Raw genomic sequence first — 16,790 nt, forward strand, 5'->3', positions numbered from 1 at the left:
CTTTGACTACAAAGTAGTTTGAATTATTCAGGGAAATGCAAGACAAAATTAATAATACTGACACTGTGTATAAAACACGAGTGTCTGAAACCACATTTGTGAATAACTGTTTTATTTCAGATTCCTTATGGGATGGCCCTCGCACATTAAAAGAAGACATATCCTGTCCAATCTCATGTGTGGATTTTAAATTATGGAATAAACTAGAAATTCACCTATTTCTTTTCCTTGCCTGCATTCCCATAGCTTAAAAATAGTCTTATTTGTTAAAAAAAAAAAAAAAAGACATTATGCACAGTTTATAATGTGGATGGACTCAAACAATGAGAATCTGTTGGATGCTAGATTTATTTGGGCTATTACAGAATGCTCTTTGAAAGCTTATTAAGAATAGTACACACAGCTATGTTAACTTTTAATGGGTCACTTACATTTTTGTGTCTGGAGAAGAGCAGGGCACTTACATTTAAAAATCCCCAGAAAAAACCTACCACAAAACCCACCAACATTCTGTGTCTACTTGTGGTCAGTTGTAAGAAAAATGATGACAGAAAAATTCAGTTTTAAAACTGAGTTTGAATTTGAACTATCAAGGAGCTCATTTGGGTCTGGAAGTACTAGCTGACCTCATGTTTACACAAACTACAGTGACAAAGTATATCTGTGGATTAAACAATGAGGGCCAGATTTTTAGCTAGTGCAAATTGTGGTAGGTCCAGTGAATCCAACAGAAATAAACTGATTTATGCATCTTTTAAGAAAGAAATTATTTGTTTAGAGAAAAAAAAAACTTTTCAAACTCTTCACACATATATTTGCATGGATTCAGTTGTAACACGAATGTTTAAAAACTGTGGATAGTTCACCTTTAAAAATGTGTTTATTGTATATGGATCAATCATGTGTGAAATGGGGACATGTTCTTTCTGTATAAGAACACATTGCAGTAAACTAAACATATATTTAAAACTTTTAAGCCCAACATGACCTTGAAGGGTTAATTTAAAACAACACTTGATTTTTCTTTTTTGCTTTTTTTTTGTTATGTGCTTTTAAAAAAGGGTTTATGTAGGACATGTTGTTCACTTGATGTTAAATTTCATCTTACAAGGGTGTTCTGGAATGTGTTGGAATAAATCTCAACAGTCATATTCCCTGAATAATAGCTAAATGTTTGAGTGCAATAGGAGGTATAGCTCAAAATCTTTCATGACCAGAAAAAAACTGTTATTTTAAGACTCAAATACTTAGTGCTTTCCTGTTTTCTCTCAGCATTGTATCAGTAGGTACATTCTTTAAAAGCAATCACATCTTGGTTTCTTTAGTCTGCAGAAACCCCATCTGTGTATGCTTCTGATAGAAACCAGATTCTGCACTGTGGAATCCGCTGGAGCAACATATCTGCAGCCCGTTTGTGCATATTCTCCACCTCATTTACATATAAATTACATAATATACAGCCTAGGGACTGGTTTGTCCCCTCAACAGGGAGGTCATTCTAGGAAAAGGGGGTGCAGAGGTGAAAGCTACCCCTGGCCCATGCTTTTCCCTGGTAAGCATGGAGTACCCCCAAAGTGGGCAAGGTCTGCAAAGGTAGGCTGGGCAGCAGCTCAGCAGCAGCGGCACCCATCTGGGGTTTTCCCTGGGACTTGTGTGCTGGCAGCTGGTGTATGACATGGACAGAGGTGCAGTCTGTCTGGGAAGGCAGCAGCTACCACCCGCTGTTGTTCAGGCATGAATTCCTCAGCTGGCACAGTTGCCCTAAAGCCCTTTATATCTGTTTGATCCCCATCTCCCTTCTTAGCTTTAAAAGTACTTCCTTGAGTGGTGTAATCATGGGGCAATTTTCCTCTCATGCCAAGTTTAGATATTGTATATACTACTTATAAGTTGACTAGGGTGACATTGTTTCTCAGTTCCCAGTGAGATAGGGATCAGACCACCTCTGTGCAGCTCAAAGACCAAAGCGTTGCACCAGACAGCACAAGATTTCTTCAGAACATTTTGGAAGTGGAAATTGAAGTCATTTGAGGATTAGTATTTTGTTAGATGGGGAGATGAACCCCAAAACACAACATCCTGAAATTGCTCGGCTGTTGTTCATTGCTGAAGGTTTGAAGGCAGAGATTGCAATCTGTTCATGCTCTATCTGCCTGCCGCAGAGTTTGCAGAACAGCAAGCGAGACAGGTCAGCACTGGCCCCCCTTTTCTCTGTCTGTGTAACCTGGTATTAGTGAAAGAAAGCAAAAAGGTTTAAAATCCTACTTGAAGTGGATACTGGTTACTTAAGTCAGCATTATGTTCAGTAACAACAGACACAGCTGTCTTGACCACACACAGACCATTTTAGCAATTGCCAAAGAAAAACACTTGTTATACAGCCAAGTCTTAAATTATGGTAAGCAATAAAATAACCAAAGATATTTTAAAAGAAAGCACATCAGTTTCATTAATATGAAATTTACCTTTCAGATAATTCTTGACTTGCAACAAATATACATTTGCCAGTTTTGTGAGAAAAAGGCTATGGAAAGTAAGAATTACTTCATAAAAATATGCTAGCCAGGATTTTATATGAATGGAATTTAATGACTATGTAATTATAATCTCTAAGTGCATGTAATTGTTAAAACAGAAACAGACACACAGTCTTCTGCTTTCTGTAGCATTTTTTTATTTACTTAAATCAGATTTGTAATGAAAACGTGTACCAATCACAAAGCTTGGAAGGACAGCAAGTTTAGGCTTAAGTTCAGCAGAGAAGTTGAGTATGTGTGTATAATTGAGCATGGACACAAGCTCTTTTCTGAGTCTGAATCCTAAGAAAAGCATACAAACCTCGTCGGGGAATTTTTGTGTTTTCAAATATTTTGAGTTGGGCAAGGAAAAGATGAATTTGGATTTACCCAGATTGCTTTAGTTGCATGTAGTTTTGCCATGCTTTTGCTTTTGGAAGTGGGGGAATGTTAATTTCCAGTTTCCTTCTACTCAAACTCCTTCTATGTAAAACTGGATTAACAATTTCTTGTTGGCCTTTAAAAGTCAGTCTAGTGCTGGGGAAAAAATGGAGACTAAAACACTGCACAAGGCCATATTGCTACCAAAGAAATGAATGAAAGAGAGAATTATGATTCAATGATTTCCCAGAAGTATATGCAATTTATGTGATGTTTAACCTTGTCCAAGCTCCTGGAAGTCCACAAGACCCTAACTGCTTCTCTAAATCTGATTTTCCTCCTTCAAGGTAGATCTGAAGCTACATGGCATCAAAGAATAGCATCAAATCTCTCTGCATTTGAAGGATATTGCAACTTACACTTCTCTACTTTCAACTGAAAGTCCACCCCTTGTTCCTACCTGCATACCTGCACTATTCATGTCTGCCAACATTAGGTGTAAAGCATAGTCTCACAGCCCATGGGGGAAGGGACATTTAGAATCATAGAATCATAGAACAGTTAAGGTTGGAAAGGACCTTAAGATCATCTAGTTCCAACCCCCCTGCCACGGGCAGGGACACCTCACACTAAACCATGTTTCCCAAGGCTCTGTCCAATCTGGCCTTGAACACCGCCAGGGATGGAGCATTCACAACTTCCTTGGGCAACCCATTCCAGTGCCTCACCACCCTAACAGTAAAAAACTTCCTCCTTACATCCAGTCTAAACTTCCCCTGTTTAAGTTTTAACCTGTTACTCGTCATATCACTACAGTCCCTAATGAAGAGTCCCTCCCCAGCATCCTTACAACTTATACAACGAGGTGGTTGGTAACAGCCAGCACAGCTTTACTACGGGGAAATCCTGCCTGACCAATTTGGTGCCCTGGGACACCACATCGGTGTTGAGCTCAACGACCCCCTGGTACCTTCATCACTCTTTCTCCTCAGCTCCAGTTACATGGTACTCCAGGTTGTTTTTTCAAGGATGTTTGTCAGTGGAAGTAAACTGAGAAAAAGTTTGCAGTTTTCTTTAAGCAGTAACTTGTGGATTTATTTACTACAGCAAATTTTAAAGCGTAGAAAAAATTGTATGTTTAGGTACATTTCAATGCCTCATGTCTGGCAGTGTTAGAGGCCCCTGCATTGCCCGAGATCCTTCATCTCTCCCTGCCTTTTGCAAGCTGCCTCTCTCTCCAGGACAAGGGAGCCTAAACTGTTTCTCTGTCTCTTTTCTTCAATTCTCTCCCTGAAGGAGCCAATTAAGGACCTCACCAAATAATAAACAAATTTATTCCTACTGTCATTTGTCAGGCAACCTCCTGTTCCACCTCAACATACAACATATTCCAGATGATCTGTCACATGGCACCTTCACTGGTTTGGTTCAGACTTAAAAAGTAAGTTTGCCCTGAACGCCAGCCAACTGTGAGTCTATTAGTAGGTTCCATGTGAAGTGCCCAGTATCAAACAGAACTCACAACTTACATGTAGGTTTCTCAATAATTAAATTTCTTCGCTCTTCCTCCTAGGTCTCTGGAAAAACATGAGATTTTTCCTATTTTTTCATGACTTAGAAGTATTGCCACTGCATAAAATATGGAGCATTCACATTTAAACCAGGAAGAATACTTAGCTTTCATTGGGTTGAAAGCTATTGTGGACCCCACAGTAGCCCCCAAAAAGGGAGAGAACACCAAAAAAGAGCAGGAGAACCACTGTCATCAGCAGGAAGAAGTTGAAGACAACTGATCAGGATGCCTGGAGGAACTGATGAGGGTAAAAGCATTGGTGCCTAGGAGAGTAGAAAGCCTCCATCACAGAGGGCAAGAGTGCAAAGCCCATGGGAAGGTACTATAAGGACTGAAGGAAGCCGCTGGCAGGAGCAGGAGCAGATCAGGAGCAGCCTGAGTGTCAGAGCAGCAGGTCGGGACAAGGACAAGGCAGTTCGTATGGCTGTGCCTCACCTACAGCCTCAGAAAGTGAAGTTGTTGCTTACTCATCACTCAAATTATCCATTACTCCATGTTTTTTTCAGCCTGAATGTGGGAATTGAGCCTTGCTATTTTAAATTAGAGACAGTTATATGAGCACCACAGACATAAAGTAAGAATTTCAGTGGCAATACTTCGGCATACTGAGGTGATTCTTTGACTTGTACTTCAATATCACTCCAAGTGCTTGGTAATAAGGCAGGACTTAATTTCTGCATGAGTCAAATGCCATACTGGTGTAAATAGACACAGTCACACTCACTGCAGTATGATTTGGTGTATTTGTATCAGTGGAGGAATTTCCTTCCATTTAGTGAGACTTTAAGGAAAAGAATATACCAGAAAATACAAATATTTCTTTTCTTATCCACCAGTTTCTAAACTTAAACTTACTTCCTCCTATGCTGTAGTATTTTAAAACCAGAACAAAGAGCCGATGAGAGTAAGCACAGCTATGTGCTAATTTATAACTGCTCAGAGTAAAAGGCAGCTCCAGCTGACAGTAGCTTCAAAAAAATTGTGCCTCCTGTAAATTAGGGTAAGGGAACTGATCACTGAAGGTAAACAGGTGATGAAATACTTCATTAGTACCTCATTTGTAATTTATGTCTGCTGAAGTAGTTGACAAAGAATCAAAACGTAAGTGGTAGATTTCTCAGAAGTGTAGCCTTTGAGGTCACTGAAGTGGATTAATTATAACCCAGTGTAAAGCACAGCCTGTCTCTGTGTCAATTACCAGTATTTGATAACTGAAATTATGTCAAGCTCTGTTCTTCTTCAAGATGCAGCCACACATTTTAAAATCATTATGACTGTAAGCATGAGCTTCACATAGCTAATGAGTTCAGCTCATTTATTAAAGTTCATTTTGACTTAGCAGATAGCACTTGAGATTCAGAGGGGAGTGGGTGGCAAGGGATCCAGTACTGCAAAAATAAATGCCTTTCCTTTTCCCCTCTCCCAGTCTTGTGCAGGAGAAACAAAGTTAGTTCACTTTCCAAAGAATCGTTTAAATCTACTGTAGGAGAAAGACTTGAGGCAGTCAACTGCTATTAAATATGACCTGCTTCTAATGGCTATCAGAGTTCTAATTATTCAGCGAAAATGCTGGGCTTAATGGATACCTCCTGTTCATATTCATAATAGCAAAAGGACTGATAACATATCTCTGCCACATTTTGGGATTTTCTTTCCCTTCTTCCTCCCTTTTTCACACTCTTCCCTGGAACTGCACAAGCATTGGGTAGGGTTAAATAGCATCTGTTCATATGTTATCAAAACCTACCACACACTCTTTGGTGAGTAACTCTATCTTCCATGGCTGTGCAATCTGCTGCCAGCACAGCAGGCAAGTAGTGCACACTCACTGCATCTTGACCCCCAGCAGCACTGCCTCCACACAGTAAGCAAACTTTGAAAGCAATGGCTTTGAGGTTGTCTTTTCTCATGAGAAAGCAGATAATAAACTGGTCACCACAACACCAGCTTTGCTGCATGTTTCATGTGCACTTTATTCTCAGCATACCTGCTGCACCAGGGCCCGTGAAATACCTAGTGATGCTGATTCCCACTTCTGGGAGGAATGTGGTCATGTCTGGGCTGTACGGCCAAACAGAATGGCTCCAGCTTCAGCTGAGGTCAGACTTTGACCAGAGGCTAAGGAACAGTGTTTGGTCTAGTGAGATATTCTTTCACTATTCCCTGCTTTCACCTGAAGCATTTCAGTTGTAAATGTCTCTCGCTGAAGTAACTAGTAATGTATGATCCTGTTGCATAGGTAATTCCTAATTCTTTTTGCTCTAAATAAATGATATATATTCTGGGGTCAGACAGTGCTTTGAGTGGAATCTCACATTCATCATGGCTGTGACTTTATACGGAGACATATTCCAGTATTCATCAGCAATCTTTTAAAGAAAGCAGCAAGTTAGCTCTTTGAGGTGGACATAGTATAATCAGAAGATTTTCTTCTAAAGAATAAATTTCTTTTTAAGACTAACAACATGTGGTACTAATGTTTAAAGTATGAATTTTAGTTTGTCAGTGCAACTCATCATTCCTTATTTTACATTGTGAAATCATTTTAAGATTCTTTGTGCATCTTTAAGCCAAAAAAATATCTGACAACCACCCAAGACCTCTACTATGGTATCCAGAGTAAGTATACAGCTGTGACTTAAACCATAGATATTTAACCTGAACCTAGTGAAAATAATTGAGGAAAAGATTTATTTGTGTCTCTGATCTAATAATACTCTATTCTCCAGCGGAATCAATCATGCCAATTTGCATCAGATTGCAGTTCATATCTTTAGTACCAGGATAATATGGTTGTTAGTTTTAGAAGTACCTAAATGGATTAGGTATGTGGAGAGAGACTGAGTGAAATATTCACCACAGGGTGGCTTTCTGGCCCTGCAGAAATCAGCAGAAGTTACAGCATCTACGACAATACATATGGGATTTCAAATCTCTTATTTTAGCCTCCACTGTCTCAGGGAAAATATTTTACTGGATAAACAGCCAAAATGTTGAAACAATCCCTTCCTAAATATTTTGCAGCAATAAGACACTGATTTCTCCATGGCATAAATCAAACTGTTACACTTTAAAACATTCATTTCAATATAAGTAAATAAAAATATGCTACAGATTGGAAATGAGGGAAGAGAACTTGTATGAAAGGTATTATAAGCTAAGTCTAGACTTACCTGCTGGGAAAAATGATGGCTTCTGTCCAGTCCACACTTCCAGTTTTCTTTTCTGTGAAAATCAAATTGCGAGAAGGTAGGAGGGAAGAAGGAGGGACAGCTGGTGCATGCCTGTGTTTTGTCCCAGTAGGAAGCTGGGATGTGAGAATATGCAACTGGAAAATGGAAAATTCTCCCCCCATCCCTTGTCAAGATACAAGTGCCCGCAGTGACCAAGGAAATGGCTTTTTTTTTTTTCCTTAGGAATTCAAAAGTGTTTCCATTTTTTCCACTCATTTGGTTAAATACATCTTTATAGACTCAGACTTTTTCAAAAAGCTGGGCAATAGATGGGTTTATTTCCTTGTGTGCCACTTTAATGGTACTGTATTTGAGATGGGCTTAGTAACTCTGATGACTCAAAGTCAGGCTTTTACGAAGGTACAGGAACAGATTTGCAAACTCCTTGTGTTTCTGTAAGAGCTCCTACATGCCACCAGACTAATGGACATATTGCAAAACCAACTCCCACTGCCTCCCAGTTCCAATTCTGCCACCTGATCTTCGAGTTTCAATAAAATATCAGTGCCAGAAGTTCCGAGGACTTGCAAAAAAGGTTTCATGCTGAAACCTCAACTAGGCATCAGTCAAGAAACACAGACAGAACTGATTTTTCTAGGCTGCTGCTCATGCTTTCTGTCCCTTTTAGCAGACATTTATCCATGGCTGGTAGGAATTTGTGTACGTCTAGAAAAGGTGTGTGGCTGCACCCGCCTGGGGAGGGGTGTGACAGCTGGCCCCGTGAGACGGGTCAGGCAGAAGCAGATGGCCCTGAGCGACATGGCTGGCGTGGGGACAGATGGCAACACGGGACAGCTCGGGAAGGGGGACATATGGCAACATGGGATTGGCAGGAGCACAAGTCCTTACACTGGGCCCAATTACGGGCCTGGTGGGTCTGGATTTGCCTGGGAGAAGGTAAAAGGGCTTTTATGTTTTTCCATCCCTCCGCAGACCTGGGCAGGGATGCCATGGACCACAGGATGTGACCGTGGCTGTGTGCTGTACAGTCTTGACAGGGATGTCAGCCACTGCAGACTGCTGAGCCTTTCTAAATATTTTTTCTGTTGTTGTTTCAGCATCTAACAAGTTTTCAACATTTTTACGCACACTTATATGTTTTGATTTACATCAGCACATGGTTCATCAGATAAAAGGCAACATGTGCACCACTGAGATTTAATGGGCTGATTTGGCATGCTGTTGTGTCCTTTGAGATGTGTAAGACAAATGAATTTGCCTGTTCATCATCTTAGAGAGTTGACATGTAATAAGTATCAAAAATACTTAAAACACAGAAAAAAACAGAAAAGCATGTAACACTGTAACATATCCATTTTATATTCCCCCTCCCATTTTCCCTAGTCTTGGGGTGATAAAGACACTAACTGAGAAATTTGCTTCAGTTCTGAAGGAGCTTTTTAGGCATAAATACTTTTTCACCGCTAACCACTAACTACCACATTGCACATGTAGGGCATAATTAAGAAGAATAATAAATTAGGAGTTGGATGTCTTCCCATATTATTTTGAATATAGGAGGCAAAATTAGAAAGCCTTACACGCTGAACATTATGGAATATGTGAACCTAATATTTGTCAGTATGCCTCCTGTATTTCTTTGCATTTAATATAAGTTGTCCACCCAGAAATGACACCTTTTGTGCATATTTTAAATATATGCAGGGGAAGTAATTTGGTTTGGTCACATTAAGCTGCTGCAGGACTCAATAGATAGCACATACAGCACATCCTGCTTCCCTGGTGAGAGCAGGATGAGATTTTTTATGGACAACATTAAGTATATTGAGTAAATTGCATTCACCTTATTACACTGTACTGTATATAGCTATTGCTATTCCTTTTTCACTTTTTCAGCACACTTCATCATTGCTTTCATCACCTCTTTTATTGAATACAGTGTTAACAGAGCAACATCCATTACAGAGGTATAGGAATTAATTAACCTGAAGCAGTTCTGATCTCTGGATAGTGAATATAACAGATTTGGTGTTCATGTCACTGAGGCCAATTTCCTGCCCATGGAAAAGAGAGCATGCAATCACAGAATACTATAGATTGAAGCTCTTGTTAATAGGATTAATTTTCTTTTTCTGGGAGGAGGGCAAGGAAGGGGTGAAAAAGTTAAAAGTTATTCTCTAGGTTTGGGAAGGGATTTCATTTATTCTAAAAGAGACTACTCTAAATTGTGAAATACCTGTACAGATGTGGATCTGGACTGCTCCAAAACCACAGACATGTTCAGAAATGAGTTTTTGTGATCCTATCTTATTTAGATACAGAATCAATGTTAAGATGGAGATTTGTACTTTGAAATCCTTCTGAGCCAGATTGACTGATACCTGCTACTTCCTTTTACTTTTTGCGAAAGGGGACTTTCACAGTTCCTATAAGGGAATTATTTTAGCCATTCAAGAAATACAAAAGTTTTTATAATGCTTTTTTTTTTTTCTGAGTATATTTACATATTTATGTCTTTCATCCTTGAAAGACTAAAAGTCTTGCTGCATGTGCTTTTCATACCTGTATGACAAATATGGCTGGGTTTGCTGGTAATAAAAATGCACAGAGGACTTTCTGTATCTATTGATCAATAGCATGTTTTTATCTGATACTGAATATTATCTCTGAGATTGTACATATCTTTATGAGTACTTGTCAGGCTAGTATACAAACACCAAAAGGTCAAAGTCACAACTGATGTATGTTGGGATAGTGGCACTCAAATAGATGGAGCTATGACAACTGATAACCACTGATGACTAGACTGAATATTCAAGTTTGACAATTATTTTGTCTAATACAATTTCTTTAAAAAATCAGATTTATTTAAAAGGTCCATTCTTATTGCCTACGTTTCCCATAGGTTTTAATTAAGGTCTCTTCAGACTCAGAATATGGTGTTTCTTTTCCTTTTATGCATGAATGCTTTCCTATATTTTGTTAAGGTTGTCCTTGTATTTCATAGCTGTGAAATGTCTCTTAGTTTCACTGTCTTACTTGTTACAAATATATCTATTCTTCTCCATACGAATGACCTTTGGATGATACCAAGATATTACAGAGCTTATAAGCTTGCAATCCCTCCACAGAAACATCCTTAATAATTTTCCTGTGGAAAGAGATCTTCCCCACCTGCAATTTTGACATGATGTTTTTTGCCTCAGGAGAATGGGAAAGAAAATCCACAATTTATTTTAGTAGTTTGAGGCAACATTCTGTCCACTGCATTCAAAAGGCCCGAGATCCACAAAATATAAGAATGAAAATAAGTGTTTTCATAAGCAAAGCATCATGGTTAGTCACAATGCTTCCAATTTGCGACATCCCAGAAAGATGAATGACCTTGCTTATATTTGTTATTTTAGTTTTTCTAAGGGATGTATGATCAATGAGATTTTCCAAATGTATTCATGAATAATAATGTAATTTTAATGATATTGCATCTTTGCATACAGCAGATGATTATAAAGAATGCCAATGGGGACTGATAACTAGGTTCTGTAATTGAAATCATGTCTATAAGAAATACTATAGCATGGCTTTGCGCATTTCAGGACTACCCAGAAACCAATATCTCTCCTGAAAATGGTAGACTGCCTACAGCTATCATTCCAGCTATTTCGGAGTAATGGTAATAGCTCTGGAATGACATCTGACTTGAAGCAGTCAGGTATTAAAATACCAGACAAGCACAGCTGCCTGTACCTGACTGTACTACAGGAGCAGTGATCTGTGGCAAAGTGCCATAGTATTATGTCCCTTTAAGATGTACCCTCTGTGAAAGGCAAAAGTTCAAGAAGTTCAAGTAGGCTCAGTACTGGTAAGATCTGTTCTCCTATATCCAGCTTTTGTAAAGGGAGTTCTGTAGGTTTTTTAACTCTTCTTTTAGCAGTTGCACAAATAATGGTAGAATACTAGAAAAAGAAATGTAAGAAAAAAAAAAAACAAATTCTATTTAAGAAACCTGAAAAGTAAATATGAACTTTCCTAAACCCTAATGTAATGTATTTTTTACATTAGAAGAAATATATAATGTATATTAAGCTAAAGGGTAATGGTGAAAATCCCACCAATGTTGTTTCAGTCAGTCTGTTCTGGTTTCTCTGGCTGTCCTGTATAACTGCTAAGCTTCTTTCTGGTCCTTTTTTTTCCTTCTCTCTCTCTTTTTTTTTTTCCCCGAAATAATAGCAATAACTTAGATGAAATCAAAGGTTCATATTCTTGGGCATAATCCACGAGCCTCAGGAATAGCTGATGAAATATCCTTGCATTTTAAACCAATTGTAGTTATCCAGTCAACACCATAATTGCACTCAGAATCCCTTAGGCCTAATTTGAGTGTAAGGAAAAGCTACTGTGCTATTGTTAAACTCCTTGGGTTTAATTTTTTACCAGCCAATAATTACAAAACACAGGAAATGACATGGTAAATGATGGAACTATTTTGAAGTGCAAATTTATGAAGCAGCTGCAGCAAATAAAGTGGTAATTTAATTAGGTTTATGTCCTAAAGCTGAGGTGTAGTGAAGAACATTTCTGAGATACAAGCTAATTCAAATCTGCAATAGTAATCCCACATTTAGTAATTTCACTGCTATAGCTCAGTTAATTACAGCATATTAGCAAAATAATGAGATAATTAATCTTCAAATGCAGTTCTTGTCTACATGCATATTACAGAAGAATTTGACTTATCCTTTCTTTGTATGTTTTTCCAAGAACAAGTTATGACTAATTTAACCTAGAGAAACCCTTCTTCACCAAAATGCCTAGATTCTTTTATTTTCCAAACCTATCAGGTTTCGGACAACTCGTTGTTTGAACAAGAAAATACTTTCCTAATACAATCTGTGAGAAGAATCTTAAAAATTATTCAATTCATTTTATTTGTCAATTAAAAACTATTGCATTGATTGCTTTTGCTTTTATAAGCAGAATATGCAGACTATTGATGAGCCATTTAGTCTGTCCTCCTCCAATTTCTAGTAGAGCGGTTTCTATTTTCACTTTGAAAACGTGCTTTTAAAACCAGATATCTATTTGCACACTGCATGCAGTGTATTGTCTATAAAGTATAGTACCAGAAAATAATACCTTTTCAGAAATATTGTTTGTCATAACTTTATATTTTCCAGTGAATTATTTTTATTTTGTAAATATTACTATAAATATTAATTTTATATGTTGAGCCTTCTATTTTATGCACAGAACATTCAGCATCACCTTAAATACATACATACTTTTTGTTCTTGCTTGTATGCATACTCAGCTACAAAAGGCAACTGCTGTATGAGAAGTGTGCTTCAATGTTTTCATCCAAAATTCTCTGCATTTTTTGAGGTTCTATCCATTGAAACATTTGCATTTCCCATTTGATTCATCATCTTACTCACTTTCCTTGCAAGTCTATTGGTTTGCTTCAACTGCTTTTATGACAGCCATGGACTATTTTGAGTTTTCAATATTTAATGCTTCCTGTTACTTTTATCATTGGTATAATTGAACCAGCTTTTCACATTCTGCTCTTACTTCCACAGGCTGTTTCACTGGGACCATAACCCATGAGCCTCAGGAGCAGATGATGAAATAGACTTGCATTTTTAACCAATTGTACTAATCCAGTCAACACCGTAATTGCACCGAGAATCCCCTAGGTCTAATTTGAGTGTAAGGAAATGATGAGTAGGGTTTTGCATGCTGGGCACATAGTCACAAATATCACATTTAAATGCATTATTTTTAGTGTCACAAAGGCTAACGTATTAAGTAACTGCATTAAACCAGATTTTATCCTCCCATGGTAGGTGAGAAAATATGTAACACTGGCAAAACAAAAGAGGAGGGAAAACACCTCCTGGGAAAGAGCAAGACTTCATATCTGTTGCTCCATCTTCCACATTTGGTCAATTCCACTTTGAGGAACTGATGAGATCTGCGGGTCCTAAAACTGGTGGCCCAAATTCAACAGACATGAAACTATGCACTTCCTCTCTAATAATAGGCAATGGCATAAAGATCATGTGGCTTTAAATCATTTTACCTAAACAAGAATTGCATAGTGTTTATCTCATGTAATTGCTGGCTTTGTAAAGTCAACTGGAGAACTGGTATCTGTAGAAAAGGACTAGTCCAAACAATGCAGATGTTTGTATTCAAATTGTACTTCACTGGAAAACTTGGAGGATGATAAAACCCCCTATATCTCTCTTAAATATTCCTGTCTCACAATGCAAAAAGATGTGAACATATATTTTAAGATGAGGGACGAAATAATAAAATAATAATGTTGACTGTGTTTTTTTCACTGTACACTTGTGGCCTTGTCATATCAGGCCTGGGTGGATCCAATACTCTGTAGATACCACCATATCTGTAGTCCCCTCTTTGCTGAAAAAGCTACACAGGTTTAGGCTCCGGGCATGACTCAGTGCAGAGAAGCAATCCAGAGGCTTCATTCAGGTAAACATACCAATTTTTAGACATTTACAGTGTTGTTTTTTTTTTTCCTGTGTGTTTGTTTGTTATGATTTTGAGCTCCAATGGCTTTTTTTTTTCTAAGCTTCACCTTTAAACTGGAATTCCCGAGTTTTTACTTGATTGTGACCATGTTTCATGATGGACAGAAAAGTGTCTCCTGTTCTTTTCTGACTGTAGATGGCAATTTTTGTTCTGAAGTGCTAACCTCAATAATGAAAAATATGAACCACAATAAGAGGAAGATGACCAGAGCAAGAGAAGCTGCCATGAGCCTCTTTAGACTGAGGAAGCATGCACAAGGCATTCTAACTAGGGAACGACAGAAAAAAAATAGGTTCCCTCCAGTTTGTTCACTTAACTGAAGTGTGTCGTGATAGCCCCAGTACAAAAAACAGGTCCCTCCACAGTCCCCGTCTTCTGCCCAATGCCAGCTGCTGGGTATAGGCAGAGGGAGCACAGGACTGCCTCAGCAAGCCTGCTAATCTTGCAGGAGGCTCAATTAGGGAAAGCTATAAGATATGGTTGCCTTCATATGTCAAGAAGCTTTTTCCATGAAGACTTTTCATTGAAGCTAAGAATGGGAAACAATAGTTGGAATTTCAAATTTCCACCACCCCTACTGTTAAAAATCTTCTGATCAGCTTCACACCCTTGCCTTGCCCACACATACCTATAGATTGATGGGGAAAGGCAGCATTTTGAGGACTCCTTGTCTTAGTTTACAGTTTAGAAATTGCAGTGTGGGTTATGGGAAGAGCCAGCTCATGTCACTGTGATGGGCTGAGGCAGAGTACAAGAAGATCTAATTTATCACTTGTCTAAGGCTTAGTGGTTGATCTTGGTTAAGTGAAAGCGCTTAAGTTCAACAGTGGAGTATTTTAACCCAAAGCCTAAAATTAGTTCCCAGGGAAGAGCACTTATTTGTTTTTCTTTTACTTAAATGCTATGGAGTTGAAAATTTTTTTTCAGTAATTTTGTTTCACTCAGAGACTGGCACCAGACACAACTGAGGAGTATTGCCTGGGGGATGGCACTAATACAGGGCACTGGCTGAGAGATTTATAACAATTCCACCTTTTCATCACCTTTCCCCATAAAGTCAACAGACATATGAATCTCCTTTGCCCTCCCAGTGATAGAGCCACCATGTAGCAGAAACTGTTATTGTTATGTCTGTTGGCCAGAGGTGCGCTAGTTAGATGGGTAATGTTTGGTGACTCCCTTCAGCACGATGAATCCTCAGGAGGAATTCATAATTTGACTCATTAACCCCACAGTCCTCAGGCAGGTGTCAAATAGTTGTAACTGAATGGCAGTTTAAAATTGTATGCTGGTTTTATGCAAAATTACTTGATTTCATAACACCTCATATCCTATTAATACTGGAACTGCATTTTCAATATAATCCCCTTATTATGCAAAGCGATTTTAGTAACAAGAAATACTTAATGTCATTTTTCTTCAATACTGTGCACCATATTCATTATTAACTTTCCCTTAGAGATATTTAATCTAATATTTTAAATATTTGTGGAGAAAGCTAGTCCATGACTAAGACGTTAAAATCTTTCATCTGGTTTCCATTTCAAAGATGAGGAGGGTCTCTAATCTGGTTTACACTAACTGTCCTGGACTCTTGCTCTTGGTCACTGAGGCAGCCAAGTAGCAACATTAATAGAGAAAAATGTCTTATTAGAAAAGTGTTTACAAGAACTGTAAGGTTGTGTCCCTTAAATACATCCTTCCTCTCCAGAAGGTACTTCTCAAAAATCCTTCCTGTTTTGCAGGTCTTTACACTCTGGGATGATTCTAAATTCTTTCCTCACCATTGCACCAGGCATCCAATCTTCACCCATTTCTCTTTTTTCTTTTTACTTCATGGAGTTTTCTACCAGAACTTAGACTCTTGTTCTCTTGAAATTGCCAGCCCACAGGCAAAAGACATGATTTGTAGAAGAGAAACAAGCTTCAACTTTTATGGCCACACTTGAGATTTATTTTGGAGGGACAGTTAGAAAATGTACCCTACATAGATTTTTGTGATTTCCCACAGATACATGAACTGAGCACAGCTGCTGAAATGATTCAGCCCCTAATGGTATCTCCACCTCCATGGTGTGCTCTGCAGAATAACTGACCTTGATAAGAAGAAATAAAAGACTCCGCATGCAAAATCAAGGTGTTGGTATGATGACAGAGACAGAGACTCTTTAACACAAGGCAGTGTATTTCCTTGGTAAAATATATAACAGAACAAAGGTAATGACCCCTTGTAGTGATTTCTGGTATTTCTAAAGACAGAGTGCTTCACAGACTAAACTTATCTCAGGGTGCCTACTTCTGTCTCCCTTCACACAGCTTTCAGCTCTCTGTACCTCCATTTCTCCATTTGTAAACCGTAAACAAGAATTCATTCTCCTTTAAAAACAATCTGAAAACTGTTGTTGCCACTATTATTAATTGTAGCAAATGGACACAATAGTACATGTTAGGAGAAAAAATGTGCAGAACCCTGTAGAAAAATTATGTAGTAACACAAGCAGAAGCACACAACACAAAGCAAGGTAAGCAATCAAACGTAGAGATGTAATGCAGGATTCTACTTAG

At 38.3% G+C, this 16,790-nt stretch overlaps 1 long non-coding RNA gene across 2 annotated transcripts in view; it reads left to right on the top strand.

The window, feature by feature from the left end:
- LOC133271514 (uncharacterized) overlaps nt 1-16,479 on the top strand; it is a 31,214-nt gene extending 14,735 nt beyond the window's left edge. Inside the window, exons 3-4 of one of the 2 annotated variants that reach the window (XR_009744169.1) lie at nt 4,253-4,338; nt 4,471-6,416. This is a non-coding gene — a long non-coding RNA (uncharacterized LOC133271514). Of the gene's footprint in view, nt 1-4,252; nt 4,339-4,470; nt 6,417-16,236 lie in introns of those variants that run through there. The other variant, XR_009744170.1, reaches the window with a different exon arrangement.
- The last annotated feature ends 311 nt before the right edge of the window (nt 16,480-16,790 follow it).

The sequence above is a fragment of the Pezoporus flaviventris genome, unplaced genomic scaffold, assembly GCF_033815535.1.
Source record: "Pezoporus flaviventris isolate CSIRO_AGI_PZ_B2104156 unplaced genomic scaffold, CSIRO_AGI_Pfla_v1 ptg000025l, whole genome shotgun sequence".
NCBI classification, from domain to species: Eukaryota; Metazoa; Chordata; class Aves; order Psittaciformes; family Psittacidae; genus Pezoporus; species Pezoporus flaviventris.